Source organism: Corvus brachyrhynchos, unplaced genomic scaffold (assembly GCF_000691975.1).
Source record: "Corvus brachyrhynchos isolate BGI_N302 unplaced genomic scaffold, ASM69197v1 scaffold80, whole genome shotgun sequence".
Taxonomy (NCBI): Eukaryota; Metazoa; Chordata; class Aves; order Passeriformes; family Corvidae; genus Corvus; species Corvus brachyrhynchos.
The window spans coordinates 11,205,894-11,223,154 of record NW_008236769.1 but is presented as its reverse complement, the minus strand read 5'-3'; the positions used below and the strand labels follow the sequence as shown (position 1 = coordinate 11,223,154).

At 44.7% G+C, this 17,261-nt stretch overlaps 1 long non-coding RNA gene across 1 annotated transcript in view; it reads left to right on the top strand.

Annotated features, from left to right (window-relative positions):
• Positions 1 to 146: 146 nt before the first annotated feature.
• The window catches only part of LOC108445071, a 22,995-nt gene continuing 5,880 nt past the window's right edge, over positions 147 to 17,261 (top strand). Inside the window, exons 1-3 of the long non-coding RNA XR_001859816.1 lie at positions 147 to 4,244; positions 6,343 to 6,497; positions 9,749 to 9,848. This is a non-coding gene — a long non-coding RNA (uncharacterized LOC108445071). The remainder of the gene's footprint in view (positions 4,245 to 6,342; positions 6,498 to 9,748; positions 9,849 to 17,261) is intronic.

Below are 17,261 nucleotides of genomic sequence, written 5' to 3'. Positions count from 1 at the left end.
CCAGCGCCGGAAACGAGAGAGAGCTTGGAGGGGGAGTTTGCCTATTCTTAAATGTGGATAACAGAGGTGATCACAACTTTAAGTGGCTTAGAGAATTGTCCATATTCAAACTGGCCAGCTGATAGGTTCTGTCAGTTCCCAGAGGAAACTGTAAACACCCCTTAGCAAGGACGTCCCTTCCGGGACTATGCTTGCTAACCTATGACACCTATAATAAACAATACCTTTTCTATAATCTCGTAAGGCCTGATCACTGTGATGCTGCATTTTTTTTCCAGTATGCTGAATAAATTAGATTTCCATTAAGGAGTTTATTTCCTCTCCTCCAGTGTCTATTTTGTTGTTTCTCTATACCTTCTTGGAACCATGACTTTTTTTCCTCTCATTCCAGGAGATGGGAAGGAAGCCGTGTGGGTGTTTCAGGGCTGCCTTTCCTGCTGGTGCTTGTTACAGGCAAGATCTCAGGTGGGAGAGGTGGTTTGGTTTGCCTTCCCAGGGCAGTAATGAGCAGTGATAAGCTGTGAGCCCATGGACTGACCTTGCTGACCTGGAGTATGCCTTTCAGCCCTCACTCTGTCAGGGCTGGAGCACGTTTGGAGATCGATGTTCTCTACACACAGTGACTGCAATCTCCCCTCTCTCTTGTGTGACCTTGGCAGCAGGTGGGAGCTCACCTCTGTGTCATATTGCTCTGGGATCTCCACCAGAGTTATCAGTGTCTTGCACAAGCTCCAAAGTCTTATTCTCTCTTCTGCTTGTAAGGAAAAAGACCAAAACAATTGGATTTAACACTTGTGGAGCAAAGAAGCTTAAGAGCTGTGATGCATGTGAGGAGAAAAAATACATTCTTTCCTATTTTTTTCCCTTCATCCTTCCCCTTGACTTTTTGCAGAGTTGATGGTTGTTACCATGTACATTTTTGTCTTTAACTAGTGGCTCATGCCAGAGTGAAAAAGGAAACGATGTGAAAGTATGAGAATCCTGAGGCAGGAGAAAGAAGAGATTTGTGTGGAAGAAGGGCAGTTTGATGTAGTGAATGTAGCAGCCATGGTCTGTCATTTGTTCATGCTTCAGCACTGCCCTGCATCTCTAAAGCCTTCACACCTCTGCCTCTGAGGCTCAGAAGGATGGTCTGAATATGATCTCAGAGAGATGATCTGAAGCTCATTCATGGTTTGTACTTCTGCTGCATGTGGTCCTGCATTTTTCAATAAACATTCCCTGGTCACAGAGAGTGGACAAGCAGCACCAGAAATCTGTTCATGAGAGGTGACACAACCCACATGGCCGTGTGATGGGGAAGACCGGCCACATGACTGCAAGGCGATCTCTGGCACATGGCAGCTCTGACCGCAGGTACATAATTCAGTTTCTGGATGGGGAGACTGGGGGGAAAACCCAGAAGAATTTTAAAAGCTGCTTTTAAAAGGACAAAAAAACCTCTTGGCCCTCTGGCTGCACACTGAACCAGAAAGCTGTACATGTAAGAGTTCAAGTAGCAAGCCATAAAATGGGCCACTCTGTGAGATGAAAGATTTTTTTCTCTTTCTGATGTGAAGTACTAGTGATGAAAACTGCCAAAGGATGTCGTAGTCAATGACTTAAGGATGGAATTTCCGCATTGCTTGTGAGTCCCCGGGGTTATACAGGGTGACGCCAGTCCTTTGGGGTTACGTGAATGTTGATGGTTTTGTAACAGCCTTTAACATGCAGGGATTTTATTTTGTACATTAGCTATCCTACCTTGGGAACAGATTTGAGTGACATTCCGCGTCCCTTTGCAGGAAATGTGGGAAATCCTCTCCTGTTCCTATATAATCAGAGGAGGGTGGTGAGAGGAGGAGGCTTGGTTAGCTCTCTGAATGAATGAAACTGCCCCTGCTGTGTTGTGTTGCCTTGGTGTGTTTAGCAGTGCTCTTTGGACCACTTCCAGATGTGCACTTTATCTTCCAGGGATGAAGAGCTGTATATGGCCCCTGTGTTCCCTTCAGTAATGCTGCTGAGATTTTGTTCCTGATTTCTCTGAGCAGACATGAGCAGAGCTACTCAGCAGTAGGTAGCAGGGTAGTAACAAGCAGATGGTATTTCTGCATGAGGTTCCTGTGGATCGTAGTTTGCTTTTTAAAGGTGAACACCTCAAGACTTCCTCCTGCTCTTCTGATTTGCTGTGCAGATGTGTTTCAAGTTTTTTAAATGGGACAACACCCCCCAACCCCCCAAGCAACAAAAAACCAACCAAACAAAAAAACCCCACCCCAACCCTTAGGTTTCCTCAGCCCTTGTTTCAGTATTTCAGTTCCTGATGTTATTGGTGCTTTCTCCAGGTCAGTACTGAAATACATCAATTGAAGCAATTCCTCTAATCTCTGGAAGGATTTTTTAACCTGTTTACTACAGATGTAATACGTGTCAGTTTAAGTAACATGGAGGCATTATGGTATTGAAGTGACTGATGGGATTCTAGTGCTGCACTTTCATTCCTGGGATTGTTTGAAAACCCATGGTCAAATAAAAGTTAAGCTGGATGGGGTGAGAGCTCCCTATTTCAGCAAGTTTTTGTGATGTGGAAAGTTTAAAAACACAATGTTCTAGGAAAAGGTTGTAGCTGTGGCAGTAAACACTTCTTCTATCTGTCCCCTCCAGGTTTCATAATAAATATGTGTGTTCTATGTGCACGCACGTGCATGGCTGCTTGCAAATCTTGTTTGAATAAATTAAAGTGTTTCTTGTTATTTCCCAGGCAGCTGGTTGTCCTCAGGCTGTCGTTAACAAGGGAGCTTCTTGGCTTCCTGTGCCATGTCCTGGCTGTCACAGCGGGCTGCGCATGATGAAATCAGGGAATTTCAGTGAGCCGAAGAAGGAAGTGAACGTTCTGTGCGCCTGCATGTCACGGTCAAAAGTACTTGGGCAAAACTGGTGGGGTAAAGTGAGGGCATGTTTAGAGAACTGCAAAAAGCAGCTCCTTTTTAAAAAAAATAGATGCAAAATGCCTGGATTTTCAACAGTAAAAATCTCCAGTAGTGGAGTTGTGTGAACCCAACAGCTGTGCTGTCTGTGTGCCTTTTGGTTAAGCTTCACTGTGAAGCAAATGCCATGTTATACAGCTAGCAGGTGGTTAACCAAAGGGAATTTCACTTTGCTGCAGAGGTGGAAAACCACAATACATGTGTCTTCCTCCAGGTTATTCAGTGGGCATTCACAGAAAAAATCCTGAGGGTGAAGGATGTGGAAACATACTAAAAATTTTAGGTTTAGATTCCTTTAGTCCATTCAGCGACTCTGTAACAGCTCTGTTAAATGGGTGGAGAGGGATGTGTTGTGCCACGGATATCTTTGAGCTCTTCTGTCTTTTTTTAGAGATATCAAGATATGTAATTGGCCAGAGAAGTGGTGGGTGCCCCCTCCCTGAGAGTGTTCAAGACTGGATGAGGCTTTGAGCAAGCTGGTCTAGTGGAAGGTATCCCTGCCTGTGGCAGGGGTTTTGGAACTGTGTAGTCTTTAAGATCTCTTGCAACCTAAACCACTCTATGATAACCAGACTGTAGTCAAAGTATACTTGTTGTAAAGGGTACTACTTCCAAGCACCAAAAGATGTGTTTAGAGTAAAGCTATTACAGTTAATTCCTCAAAAAGGTCCCTTTAAAAAGCAGTGGTACAAAACTGGAGGTTTTGGTCTCCTTGCTTTGTGCTGATAGTGCCAGGAACCACTCTGCTGAATGGCAAACACTATCCAAAATGTTTCTTCTGCTGAACAAGCTAGCTGAAGGTGGTCTGCAATAAAGAAAATCTAACTGGTAATTTTTCAGGTCTTGGGTTGTTTCTAATAAATATCAGAATTCTTTGAGGGATTTTAAAGGAAGGAGGAAAAGTAGATGAATGGCCAGAAACCAACAACTTCTTGCTTTGTACCATAGGGATGTCTATTCTTTTAGTTGGCGTGGACCTTTTGGTGTGTTTTACAGAAATAAGTTGGGTAGAGAGACCTCTGGATCCAGAAGAGCATTACACTATTTTGGACACATAATTTCAGTGTGTCCTTCAGGTAGCTGGGCTGTAGTGGTATTACATGAGTACCAGCAGATAATTTACAGTCATCAAAATGAATTGTGTTACCTACTAATCTGATTTCTTACCTCTCATATATCAGTTTCCCAGATAGAGCTAGAGTGAACAGGACTAAAATCAACTATACAAACCCTGAGGCCAAGATGGAATTTCTGAGGAATCTTCCAGAACAAGAAGAGGTACAGAGCTTTGTTCCCTTTCTGTGTGTGTGCCAGAATATGAAAACTGATAAAGAATCTGGGAGCAGCCTCTGACAGAGGGCAGTAATGAACAGTATACTGATGAGTGTATTTGTTCTTTTTCTAATTTTATTTCCCTGAGGATTCCCTGTTGGCTTTTGTCACTTAGTGATTTAAGGACTTCCTGAGCCAGATGTTGTCATCCACATTTGTGCTTAAAAGCAAATAGACCTTTCTTCCTTCAATTCATCTGATCATTTTTGAACCCATTTTTCCTTTTGCCATCCAAAATATCCTATGGCAGTGAGTTCCCAAGTCTGATTATACCTTTTGATATGAAATGACCTTTTGGTTTGGGTTTGTTTGGGGATTTCTTTTCACTTGACACTGAATCCCTGCATTATGAAAAGCAGCACATACTAATCATCCATTCACCACATTGCTCACTCCTGGTTTGATAAACTTCACCCATCAGTCCTTTTTCTTCCTTCTACTTAAGTTTCTTAACTTCTTCCTGCTTCCTTCTACTTAGATTTGAGCTTATTTAATCTTTCCTTAGGTGAAAGCCTTTCTGTATCTCTCTACTTGGTTCCCTTCCTATGTATTTTGTATGTTGTCTTTATGTAATTTATTGGAAGGCAGCCCAAGCTGTACAGTGGTGATGAGATATGGATTTATAAGATAGCACAGAGTCTTTGGTTTCTCTCTCTAATTCCCAGCTTCTTTTTGTCTTTGTCGTGGCACCTGATCCCTGCCCTGGTTTGTTCAGGGAGCTTAAAACTAACCTGGATACAGACAAGGACTTAAGGTTCCCCAATGACTCACAAGACATCCTCTGCCTAAAAGCACCAACTCAGACTGTGTTTGGAGTGGTGTGCCAATCCATATCAGTTAAGGACCTGTGATTTTTAGAGAAGCTGACTAGCTGGAGAGGGAGAGGACGGGTTTATATTGTTGTAAGTTACAGTTACTGGTCCTCTCCAAGTTCCATGCCTGTTTTTCTTCCTTCTCTCTCTCCCCTCCCAAATGAGACAACTCTAAGAAACGGAAAGGAAAATGTTCTCAAAAATTGTTTTTTGTTCTGATTCCAAAGGAAAACAACCTGAGCTCTCCTTCAGAGTATCAGTAATTCCCAGTATTACAAAAGCAAATCACTTTCTTCTTCTGATTATAAGAAGAGGAGCTGAAACAAAACAGGCAACTGATCCTGGCAGTCCAATCTGTGTTGCATGCATTGAATTCGATTTCAAAAGCCTTCCCAAAATTACACTTAAGGAATGGAAAGAGCTGGGAGTTTTGCAGCAACTGAGGAGTTTCACCATTGGCTTTACTAGTTTGAACTACTTTTTGGGGTTTGGGGAATGCAGAAGCAAAAAGAAACTTTAAAGGTCAATGATAAGTGCTGATATAATTGATCCTATGAAAACTTTAGATGCCAGGTTTCTTTTCAGGTCTACTGGAAAGTCCACATGTATGCTAAGGAAGGTAGCTGTTCAGGAAGGCTCTGGAAGGTGATATAAGAAAATAACTTCAGTACTATTGTTGAAGCTTTTAATGAATTTTTTAAAGTAAACTTAAGATGTTTTGAAGCACTAGTCTTACTCCGAACAGTTGTTCTTTTTCTTTTTGGAAAAAATGGAAGGAAAATTTAAGTAATTTTTCAGCCTTGCCACAAGTAAAGCAAATTCTGCTGTCCCAGAAAGATGGCACAGGCTGCATTTATTATGTGGAAAATAATAAAATACTATTTCAGACCAAGCTGAAGTGGAGGGATAGCTGTTTTCACAGAATCACAGTCAAGTAGGTTGGAAAAGACCTCTTAGATAAGAGTCCAACCTATGACCAAGCACCACCATGTCAACCAGACCATGGCACTGAGTGCCACGTCCAGTCTTAACTTAAACACCTCCAGGGATGGAGACTCCGCCACCTCCCTGGGCTGCCCATTCCAATGTCTAATCACCCTTTCTGTGAAGAAATTCCTCCTAATGCCTAACCTAAACCTCCCCTGGTGTGGCTTAAGGCTGTGTCCTCTTGTCCTGTCACTGTTTATCTGGGAGAACAGGCTGACCTGCACGTGGCTACAATCTCCTTTCAGGCAGTTGTAAGAGAGTGATAAGGCCCCCATGAGCCTCCTTTTCTCCAGGCTGAACACACCCAGCTCCCTCAGCTGCTCCTCATCAGATTTGTGCTCCAGACCCTTCACCAGCTCCACTGCCCTTCTATGGACTCAAGTCTGGACTTCTATCCAAGGTATTAGTTCGTCTAGTGAAAGATAGCATTTACTATAACCCTTGTCCTGAAATAATATCAAAGATAACATCAGACTTTAGTCTGGTGTTTAACTTCCATTTCTGCTGGACTCTATTCCCCTCCAGCCCCTCTGCTGTATCTCTGTGTGGAATTGCATTGTATTTGGGCTGTGATGCAAAGCCAGTGTTAAGTATTCATCATGTTTTCTTCTGTTACACTTGATTTTTATTCTTTTCCTAGGAAATTTTGCCTGGCATTCCTCTCATTGTTATCAGACAAAATCCCCTTGGTTTTCTGCCTTTTATGTTGACCCCCAGCCCTTTTTATTTACTTTTCTCAGCCCTTGCAAGTGTTCTCTTTTCTATCAGAAGAGACAGCCCTGTGGCAAATGTCTTCTGGTTTCGGGTACGTGATACCTCTGCCTTTGAAGCCAGAGCACCCGGCTGCAGCCAGAGGCACCTCCCCTTAGCTGGGAAGTGGCTGTAGCAGTGTGTCTGCAGCACCCTGGCTGTTCCCTGCTCGCACAGCCGCCTCCACCTTGCAGGGACACATTGCAGGGAAGCAGGAGGTGAAGCCAGATGTGCAGTTCTCACCAGCGCTGCCAAAGACAGTATTGCTTTCTCGGCCTTTCTTCCACATCAACCCTTCCACTCATCTTTTTGCTTATAAATTCAGTACCTTTCTATGCTGTCTTTTTTTGCAGCAATGCTTGGCACTCTTAGCAACACCAAATTGGACGAGCTGGTGTTACTGGGAAGCTCCAAAGCTGGCCCATATTCTGCTGCTGTAGGCTTGCCTGCATCCTGCTGCACGCTGACCCATTCCACCCACACTGTGGGCAGTGAAACCCCATCACTGCTCTGCTGGAGCTGCTGAGCAGTCCCTGGCAGTGGAGATTTCTTGGATGTTACTCGAGTCTCAGCTGTGTTTTAATGCAGCAGAAGGAGCTTTAAGCACTATGAGACTCTTATTAAAGCCTGCTGCTGTGAGGCTGACATCTAGAAAAAGGAGCCTGAGAAATTGGATCCAGGCATTAAAAATCCAAGAACTTTGTTCACTGGGATCAGGGATTTTTTTATTACACATAGAGGGGTGGCACAGGGAGTGTACTTTTTTTTTTTTTTCCCTTTCTAGTTTCCAATTGTTTTGCATTACTCACTGGTGCTGATTAAAGCCCAGCCCAGATTAAATACATTGAGGTGACTCCATTACCACTGTGTCAAGGAGCAGGAAAGTGTAAACTGATCAAATGACACAATCACTGAGTCCAACAATGGGAGACCGTATTTCAGTCATCCCTAAGGTGGTGGTGCTTAGTGGAAAGGCTTGTGCAGGAGCCAAGAAAAAAGGAACAAAAGGTTAAGCCTGGAAGGGTAGAGAAGGGAGAAGGTGGGCACAAAGAGGAACTGAAGAGCTGGCAAAGGGGTTTCAGCTTCTTCTAAACATGCAGTTTCATGAGAGCACAACTTGGATCTGTGTAGCTGAAGGCTTTAGGAAGCTGGAAGAATCATGGCTTTTATAATTTCTCTGGTCCTGACTAGTGTAATGGGGATGCAGAATTTTTTGTCTGTCTTTTGTGTCCTTGGCTTAGAGGATGCGTGCAAGTGATGCAGCTCCCAGACACGCACTTCACAGGACCAAGTAATTTCCATGGAACCAAGTAATTTCCAAATAAAGATATTTGAGGAATCAATGAAAGCAGGATGAGATGTTTGAAAGAATTGAAAATTCCTGGCCTGGAGATAGCTGGGAGTTTTGAAAGGCTGGTGTTTTTGGAGCAAGCTAACTTAGCAGAACCAACAAGCTTTTATTGAAATTCAACCTCAGTTGAACTTCTGATTCTACCAGGGGAGATAAAACAGAGAAAGAAAGAGCCTGTGTGAACCAGAAGGTTAAGCTTAAGAGTGGGCCCATCTGGAGGTCAGGTGAGTGAGTTTCAGGTCTCCTTCCAGACAGTCAGCTGAGCCCGTGTCAGGATTTCTCTATGTAGTGGAAAAACTTCACCAGGACAGAATGGAAGAGGTATCCCTGAACAGCCTGTCTCTTAGAGCATTGCCCTGCAGCAGGAAGGGTTCCTGTCCTACCACCAGATGTACATGCACACATGCTCATATGTACACTCTCCTGCTGCATATACATACATGGATTTTGGAGATTCTTTGCAGGCAATGTAGTGAGCAGCTGTGGCAGGGGGGGCACGGCGCTGTTTCTCTTTGGTTTGTTGCAAAGGTACTGCATGATGCACCTTGTGTCTGAGGAGGGTAGGTTGGCAGGAGGCAGCTGCTAGTGCCTATGTTCCTGAGTGCATGGAGATGCTCCCACAGAGCAGGGCAGGGCTGCCAGCTGACAGAGAGCTGCAGCAGGCTCCACAGGCTGCAAAGGCTCCTTGTGGGAGGGCAGTACACAGCACAGTGACAGGAAAACAGGGTAACGTTTTTTTTAGGGACCAACTGGACACTGCATGGAGTTTTCTAATCAGGGTAGTCAGGGAAACAAATGAAATTTGCTGTACTGAAAAGACTGGAGGCAGGCTGCATGGTTTCCTTGCCTCCTGCAATGATGTAGCCAGTGATGTTCCCTCAATCTTCTGCTCTGCTGTCATATTTTATACTGTTTTGTTGAAGTCCTGTGGCTCTTAGTCCCATTTTGTTATTATTATTATTTTTCCCCATGTTTTTCTTGATGTATAATTTTCAAAGCACAGTGCACTATTTCAGCTGCGCTTCGTTAACCCCAAGCAGAGCAGAGGGATTTCTTCACATCCAACTGACAGCTCTTCTCTATCCTCTGCACTTCCATGTCTGGCTTATTCACAGAAGCCTGTGGCTCTGATCCTTTTTGAGGAACTAGCCCATTAGTGATTCCTTGTCACATATTTGTGCATTTTGTTGTCCTCAAACAATGTAAATTTGCATCTGTACGTGCTGAATTGCCAGCTTTTTTTCAAACCATCTATTTGCTAAACTATTTTGATTCCTTTTACCTATGCATTGGCACCTTATTTACATTTGGGATCTGCCTGTGTATTTAATACATCTTCTCTGTCCCATCCCCAAGCAGTAGTGCAAATATCTCATTGTTATATCCAGGACCAATATTTAAGGAGCCTTGCTGGTATATTCTCCCACATCAGTTTTTGCATCCCTGAAGATAATGTTTTTCAGAGTTTATTTTCTGAAATGTCATGTGAAAAAGGCATTGAAACTCCCATTATCTTTCACAATATCTACTGTTTTTCTTCTGTTCACCAGGGCTGTTGTTATGCTGAAAAAGGAGGAAACAGTTAGCAGTTTAACCATGAGTAGCAGCCACCATGAATTTGTCAAGAATAAATCATCTCTTTATTGTCAGGTAGGCACTTAAAAATCATCTGCTTGTTCCTTTGAGGGGAGATTGAAGTTAGTTTGTTTTCTTTTTTAAGATGAAATTGAGTTCTTTCTGGGCTCTTGGAGTTTTATCCATTACTTCCCAAACAAGATTGAGTCTCTTTGGGAATTTAAAAAATTCAACCAGTTTTTTTATTATAAACTTTTTGATCATTAGCAGCAGCCTAGTTACTTTGAAAAACCTAGTGTATCCCATGAATCCCTAGTTTAAATTCATGGTCCCTTGCTATCACTTGTGCTTGTTGTGTTTTCTGCTCTGTTACAGCTGGCTTTGGTACAGCAGGAATTCTGCACTTGTGTCAGATTTTAGTCCTTTTCTCTCAGTCAGAGTCCAAGTCCTTCCTTTTCTTTTCCTCTTTCAGTTTAATATCAGGGTCCTAAATGCCATAGGGACCCATGCGAGTTTCAGAAGGACATGCTGAAGTTTGATGTCATTATATGCAGATTCACTGTCATATTGAGATCAGAAATGCAGTCATGTCAGCAGTGAATCAATGCCCTTTTCTTCACTTCAAGTACTAGCAATTCAGGTCCTGGCTTAGAAACTTAGAAATTTAGTGTTTTATGCTTGGTCATACTCTAGTTCTTCAGTAGACATAGATCAGCATCTCAGGACAGCCCTCGTGCAGGTCACTTTTGTGATGCACTCACAAGCTCATGGGAGAGTTTCCAAAACGGTTGCTTGGTTTTAGTCAGTGCCACTGTTGCCTCACCTTTGTGAACATTGGAGCAGCATCAGTGCTGTAAGACAGAGGAGGGAATGCTCCGAGCACTGACAATGAGTGTGGGGGATTTCCGTGGTATCGCGCCATAGTTTTGTGCATGGTCTGATGAGATTCACAGTCTTCACAAAACGGGAGAGCAGCTACAAAGAAAGAGGTTTAGAAATCTCATCCAGTTGAGCCATTAGGAAATCAGATGTGATAAAAGAATAGAAACAATTGCTGTACCCCAGGCTTACCATAAAACCTGCACAAGCTGCAAAAAAAATACAGATGTCGTGGACCATGAAGTCAGGAAAGAAGGGATAGCTCTGATCAACATTCAGCCAGGCAAGAGAGACAGTCTAATGTATGTATAGTGAAACTGTTCTATCAGGATTTAACTTGCTGTGATTTAGGGAACCGTAGCTGTAAAATGGGTTCCTGCATTAGACCTCCCAGGTTTTCAAGTTTCTCTCTCTTTCTACCAGTCTGTTAGCTGATTTTTCAAAACAAGCCTGTGCATTTGAATTGAGGAATTTCTATAGTCTGCCAAAATTAAGTGGAAGATTTCTTTCCTTCCTCTTCACCCTCCATCCCTGCCAACAACGGACTGTGTCATCTTTCTTATAAACACTTGCAGAAGTGCTTGTTCTAAAAGCCGTGCTAAATGTGCCATTTTTCTGATTATTCAGCACTGATTCTGAGATAAGGGTCTTTGTCTGGTGTTTTAGCTGAGGTTTTAGGTGTCTCCCCTGTACCTTCATGGGGTATTTATTTACTTGTAGATCTTGAATACTTTGAATGTGATGGTTAATAAATAAAGTACATCAAATCCCTTTCAGGATTTGGGTCAGAGAGGAGGGGCAGGACAAAAAACAGACTCCTTTCTCCTTTCCTTGACCAGTGCCAAATAGCTCAAGCTCAAGTTAACCCAGGGGTCTTGGCAGGCAAGTTGAACATGAGCCAGTGGTGTGTGCCATGTACTAAAGGTGGCAGCTGTTGGGCAGAGCACTGCCACCAGGTCAAGGGAGGGGATCCTTCCCCTCTGCTCAGCTTCAGTGACGCACATCTGGACCAGTCTGGTTCTGGACTCCCCAGTATGATGAGACAGACATGGAGAGAGTCCAGCGAAGGACCACCAGGATGGTTCAGGCCTTGGAGCATCCATCAAACAAGGAGAGGTGAGAGCTGGGACTGCCCAACCTGTAGAAGAGAAGACTCAGGGGGATCTTCCAAATGCGTATAAATACCTGATGTGGGGGTAGTATAGAAGATGGATCCAGACTTTTCTCAGTGGTATCCAATGACAAAACAAGAGAGCAAGGGGGCACAAGTTGAAATACAAAATTCCATTTAAATGTAAGGAAAACCTTTTCTACTGTGAGGGTGATGGAACCAGGAGTAGGTTGCATAGAGAGGTTGTGGACCCTTCATCCTTGAGATGGTCAGAACCAAACTGGTCACAGCCCCAGGCAGCCTGCTCTAGCTGACCCTGCTTTGAGTAGGGGATGTTGGACTACATGATCTTCAAACCTTCCTCTTCCCAAGTTCAGTTTTTCTGTGGATTTGAAAACTTTCCATTGACTGTGGCAGTCATAAATTTGGCTTAGGCAAATAATTCATGCCTAGACCTGTTGTCTTCGTTCAGAAGTTCCAGTAAGTTTCTTTGTGTTTCCTTTAGTACTGGCTCCATGCCCTTGTCCTTTTCTCTGAAGTACTCTTGCATGCATGCAGAATTTTCCATTATTGATTTAATGGATGATTAAAAGCTATTCTACTTTTATTTATTTCCTAAAAGTCCCTTCCTTTATGGTCAGTCTTGGCTTCCAAATCCATAAGCTGTTATAGCCTTTTGCTGTGTTTATATTATGCTTTTCCCTCTTTGACCTCTCACTTGCAAAGAGCTGGAGTGGAAATCCCAAACTTCAGGACACACAAAGTGGTATTTTCCAAACCTGTAGTCCACAAATGTTACTTGGAAGAGATTCGGCTTTCCAAATGTGAAGGATCTGCTTACCCTGGGGTCTGAATTTGTTACCTGCCTTGACTGTCAGCCCCTTGTGTAGATCAGACTCATCTTGACTCATGAGCCATTGCATCAGGAACTGGAGTAATTGCACCAATATGAACAACTGTGTAGCTACAGGTTGTACTGGTTTGGTGCATTGAAGCCCTCAAGATCTTGTTGGTGACTTGCAGGTTGTGTTGCCACTACAAGTGCTCCCAAAACTCTTTGGAGCTGAACTTTCACTGTTCAAACCATGCCTACTTGGAAATAGGTGTTAATGATGTGTTGATATATATTGAGTAAGGCATATTTTGAACCACATCCTGTTAGTGGACAAGTAATGGGATGGGGCTGGGTGTACTGGAGACTTGCTCTGTATTCTATAGCTGGGATTTTTTAGTCAATAAAGCTTTCAAAGGTGGTGGGGATTTGTGTTTTATTTATATAGTGCACTTAAAAAGTTGCATGGTCATTGTAATTATTTGTTATCTCTGAATGTGGGCACAGCCTTAAACTACAGCAGTGCATCAAGCCCCAGAGTAGCCTCTTCAGCCTGGGAACATCAAATCTGTGGCTGCCAAAAAATGCCAGTGGAGGTAATTTGCTGGTCCCGGCAAAAACTGGCTAAGAGAACTTGGGTACACAACCAGGGGAGGATAACAGTTCAATAATATGGAAAACTATGGAAAGGAGAGCCTCAATGGAGTCTGTAGCCTGTGACAATACAAAGTTTGTACAGGTGATCTGAGGCAAGATTTTTAGTGTATCCAGCTCAGGGCTTTTTCCATAACATCACAGGGTTGTCTCATTGGAATGATATCAAAACAGTTGCACTCTTTGCACAAAGCTTGTTCTGGTTTGTGTTAGCACCATCTCTAGAAACACTTCAGGGTTGCCCCTGTGTTGTCACTTAGCAAGTGACAAGGAGAGCTTAAACGAGTCAGCAGCCCTCTGCCTTCCTTAAGTAGAAAGCTGCATAGAGGAGACTGGAACTTTGAAAGTCAGTCAAACATGAGCCATTTTGTTACTAAGCCTTATAACAATACGAACCCCTGCTTGTTGAAGGCTGCTCAAAGATTCAGAACTGCTGAAGAGTTACACAAACCCAGCTTCTTATTATAGGCATTGGGGTCCTTTTCTGTGGGTGCTGGGAACGTTATGTGTCCCTCTGGTTACAGAAGCAACCTAAGAGATCAGTTTCGTGAACACCTGTTGCAAGTTATTGTCTGTTCTTGCTATTTGTTTTTGCATTATTGCAGCAAAACAGAAATACTTGCAAGTACATATAGTGCAGGCATCCTTTTGGGGCTTGGCTCAAAATCTCTCAATTGCCCAGGCTATGAAAGAGGTCCAGGTATAGATTTTGGTGACTGCCTGATAGAGGTTGTTTGCAGCTGCTGGGGACACAAAGGCATAAGCTGACTGCAGGGAAGAGTAAAAGGTATCACTTGCCCGCCTTTTCAGGCTGTCAGAGTGGCTTTTACTGCTCAAGTGTTTCCCAACCTTGTTACTGCCCAGTGTGTGTAACAAGTGACATTAGTGCACGCAGGAGAGTACGGCAGAGGCAGGAGGGGAGAGTGTCCTCACACCCTTTTGCAACAACTCCACATTTCAAGTTCCTCAGCAGTGCTAAGAGGAAGTGGTTATTCAGTCTTGCTGCCATTTCAGGAAGATTAAAGCTCCAGTAAACTTTCCCTGAGAGAGTCACCTGGAAACCACAGAGGTAAAAATTAATATTTGCCCACTGTCTATCAAAGGAGATACCACCAGCAAGAAACTTAGGACAAGGTGGGTGCAACCTGAGTTGAGGAGAAAGGCCAGACCAGTGCAGTCCCCACTGCACAGGAGTTACCCTGGCCAGCACACACTATTTTCCCCCTCAGTGGTTATTGTTAGGAGTTGAAGACTGACATTTTGAAGGAGGGGGCGTGGTGCCATGCAACCGGTGTGTGTAGGTGCAACAAAACAAAACCTCAAAACAGTTCACAAAATAAGTTGTCGCCCATTCTTTGGGTGATGAGGTGGTTCTGCTCATCAGTTTTTTCCACTGTCCCCAGGACCTGTCACCATGCTGAGAGTTTAGGGGATTCCGTACCTGGTTATCAAAGGATGGATCTTGTGTGGGAGGGGAAGGCCTGCCTGCACCCCACACTGGTTCCTAGTCTCAGCCACAGACTTGATTCTCTCGAACACCCTGGTCTAGTCCATAAATTTGCCTTGGTGTTTCTTTAAAACAAATTCTACCTTATTCCCCTTTCCAGATCCTCTCTGCTCAGTGGCAAGTGCTCCAGAGCCATCCTCTCCATTCCTGGCTTGCACATGGCATAAACCTCTTGGGCTGTCAGAGACCCGTCCCCCTTGTGCTAAGCAGACCACCAGGCACCACCTGTGACCTGTTTATTTTGGAGTGTCTCTCTTGCAAGAAGACTGGCCCTGAAAAAGTGTAAAACCTCCCAGGTGCCACAGGGGAAAGTGATGATGTTATTGCTGGAGCTGAAATGCCTTTCAATGACCAGTCTTTAATAGAAGAGATTCTTGAAGAAGCAAGAAGGGCAGTTGCATGGTGCTTTTGGGGCCAAGCTTGGTGATTAGAGGCACTCAGCTGGTCTGGCCTGTGTCACAGGCTCTGAGTGACATTGAACTGATGGTTCAAGAACCATTTTTGTGTTTGACTGTGATTGGAATAGGGGAAAAGTGGGCTCTGATAATCGGTAAATGGACTGCTCAGGAGAGAGAGACTGGAGGATAGAGACGCCCCTTATGACAGCAGCCAGGATCAAAGGAAGATCCCTTTTCCTCCAGAGATGCCTGCTTCCCATCTGCCTGCTGCCATTGGGAGTGATACAAGCCCTGTCCTTCCACCTGGGGAGGTAAGAACAAGCCTTGCAGAAGGTGGAGCAGGTGCTCAATGCTGAGGTCAGAAGAGGAGCTGAGAATCACTGAATTAGATCTGCGCCACTGAGGGCAAGCTCAGGTGGTGGGAAAGAGGAGTAGGATGCTCTGTTAGAGTGTGCTCAGCTGTGTGTGCATGAGTCACTTCACATCCCACCGGGTCCCACTTTCTCTTGGTAGGTGATATTTTTTCCTTGACTGTCTGTGGACCTTTGCATGCCTCTCTGGAGGTCTGAATTTCCCTGAGATGTAGTGATAGATAGAGGGCTGATTGTTCTGTGGGTGTCTGAGCTCCTTTCTTTGCTTGTTTTCCCTGTTGTATGAGCTGGGATCAACTGGTCCAAGATTTGAGCATCTCTCACCTCCCCACTTGTGAGTCCTAAGAGAGATGGAGACCCTACCCTGTTGCAGCATGGTCTGAGACCTCCTTCCTGCTTTGCACTGGGCAGGAAAGAAACAGGGCTTTGTGAGTGGGACCAGTGACCCCAGTCACAGTGGGGCTGCTCCCAGAGCTGGTCTGGGTGCCTGTGGCTCTCTTCCCAGCCCGGGGCCCAGATGGTGGGTGCAGGTGGTTGGCTCCTTTAAATTGCAGCTGGCACAACCCAGGGAGGGCTGTGGGGGCACAGCTGGAGGGAGATGACATCACCTTGCCCTCGCTGCCATCAAGGCACTGTTCCCATGGTGTAGCATCTTGTCTCGGCAGAGAAGGTAACTGGGTATTGCCCAAGTCCAGACTACTGTGGAGCTGAGAAAGTGACAACTGTTCTGTTCAGGTGTGCCATTTTGGGCTGTGCAGGGGAATTTGGGGATGGGGCTGAAGGAAGTCTGGCTGCAGCAGGAACCAAGAAGCTAAGCAGGCATGGGGTTGTGCCAGTGCTGGCCAAAGAGCTGATGGGGCACACACCAGGCTGCCTGGTGCCCCTCCTGTATAAATGACCTGTGATATTTGTGTGTAACTAAGGTGTCTACCTGTGATTTTAAAAAAAATGCAATTGAAATGCTTTCTATATGAAGATAGATTTGACAAAGATTTGATGAGTGCAGGATGGTGGAGTAGGGTCCCACTGCTCTTTCCTCCCTCCCACTCCTTCAGAAATGAGAGGGTGAAAGCCTCAAGCAAGGTGAGCTCCTGTGACCCTGAGGAGGTGGGGGTCAGCATGAGCAGCCAGCTGCCCTGCTTGGCCCAGCTATCAGCAGAAGATGTGTTGGAATGTTGGTCTGGGGAAGGGTGGTGAGGCAATGAGTGTGGTTAAGTACACGCTTCTAGAAGGCACCAAAAACGCCCATTTGAAATCAGCTGTCTTTTAACCCCATCTGATTTGGTGCTCTCCACACCAGAGCCCCATGTGACATGGAAATACCTCAAGGTCCTGAGGGAGGCTGTTGGCCTGTATCGACACCTTACATCCTTCACATAGTGTGAAGTGTTCCTGCACCAGCAGCTTCTCACCAGCAAGTGTAAAAAGAGAGGTAAAAAGTGGACTAATGAGAAAGGGTGAATAATGCACTGAGCAGCAGTGGGAGTGGAGACACAAGTGCTGTGCCCCTTGGGGTGGTTAGTGCTTCCAGGAGCTCCTGTTTAAGCAGTTCCTGCAGCACCCTGTAAATCCCCACCTGACCTTGCTGGAGCCCTGACCCCCAGGACAGGCTGCTTCAGGGAATGCTTCAGTGAGGGTGCTGGGCTGTGCTCTGCCCTCAGAGAGGAATTTGAGGCATCAGGTTAGAAGGCAGGAGTGCTTAACCTTATATCCCGTTGCTCTGCTGAGATCCTGCT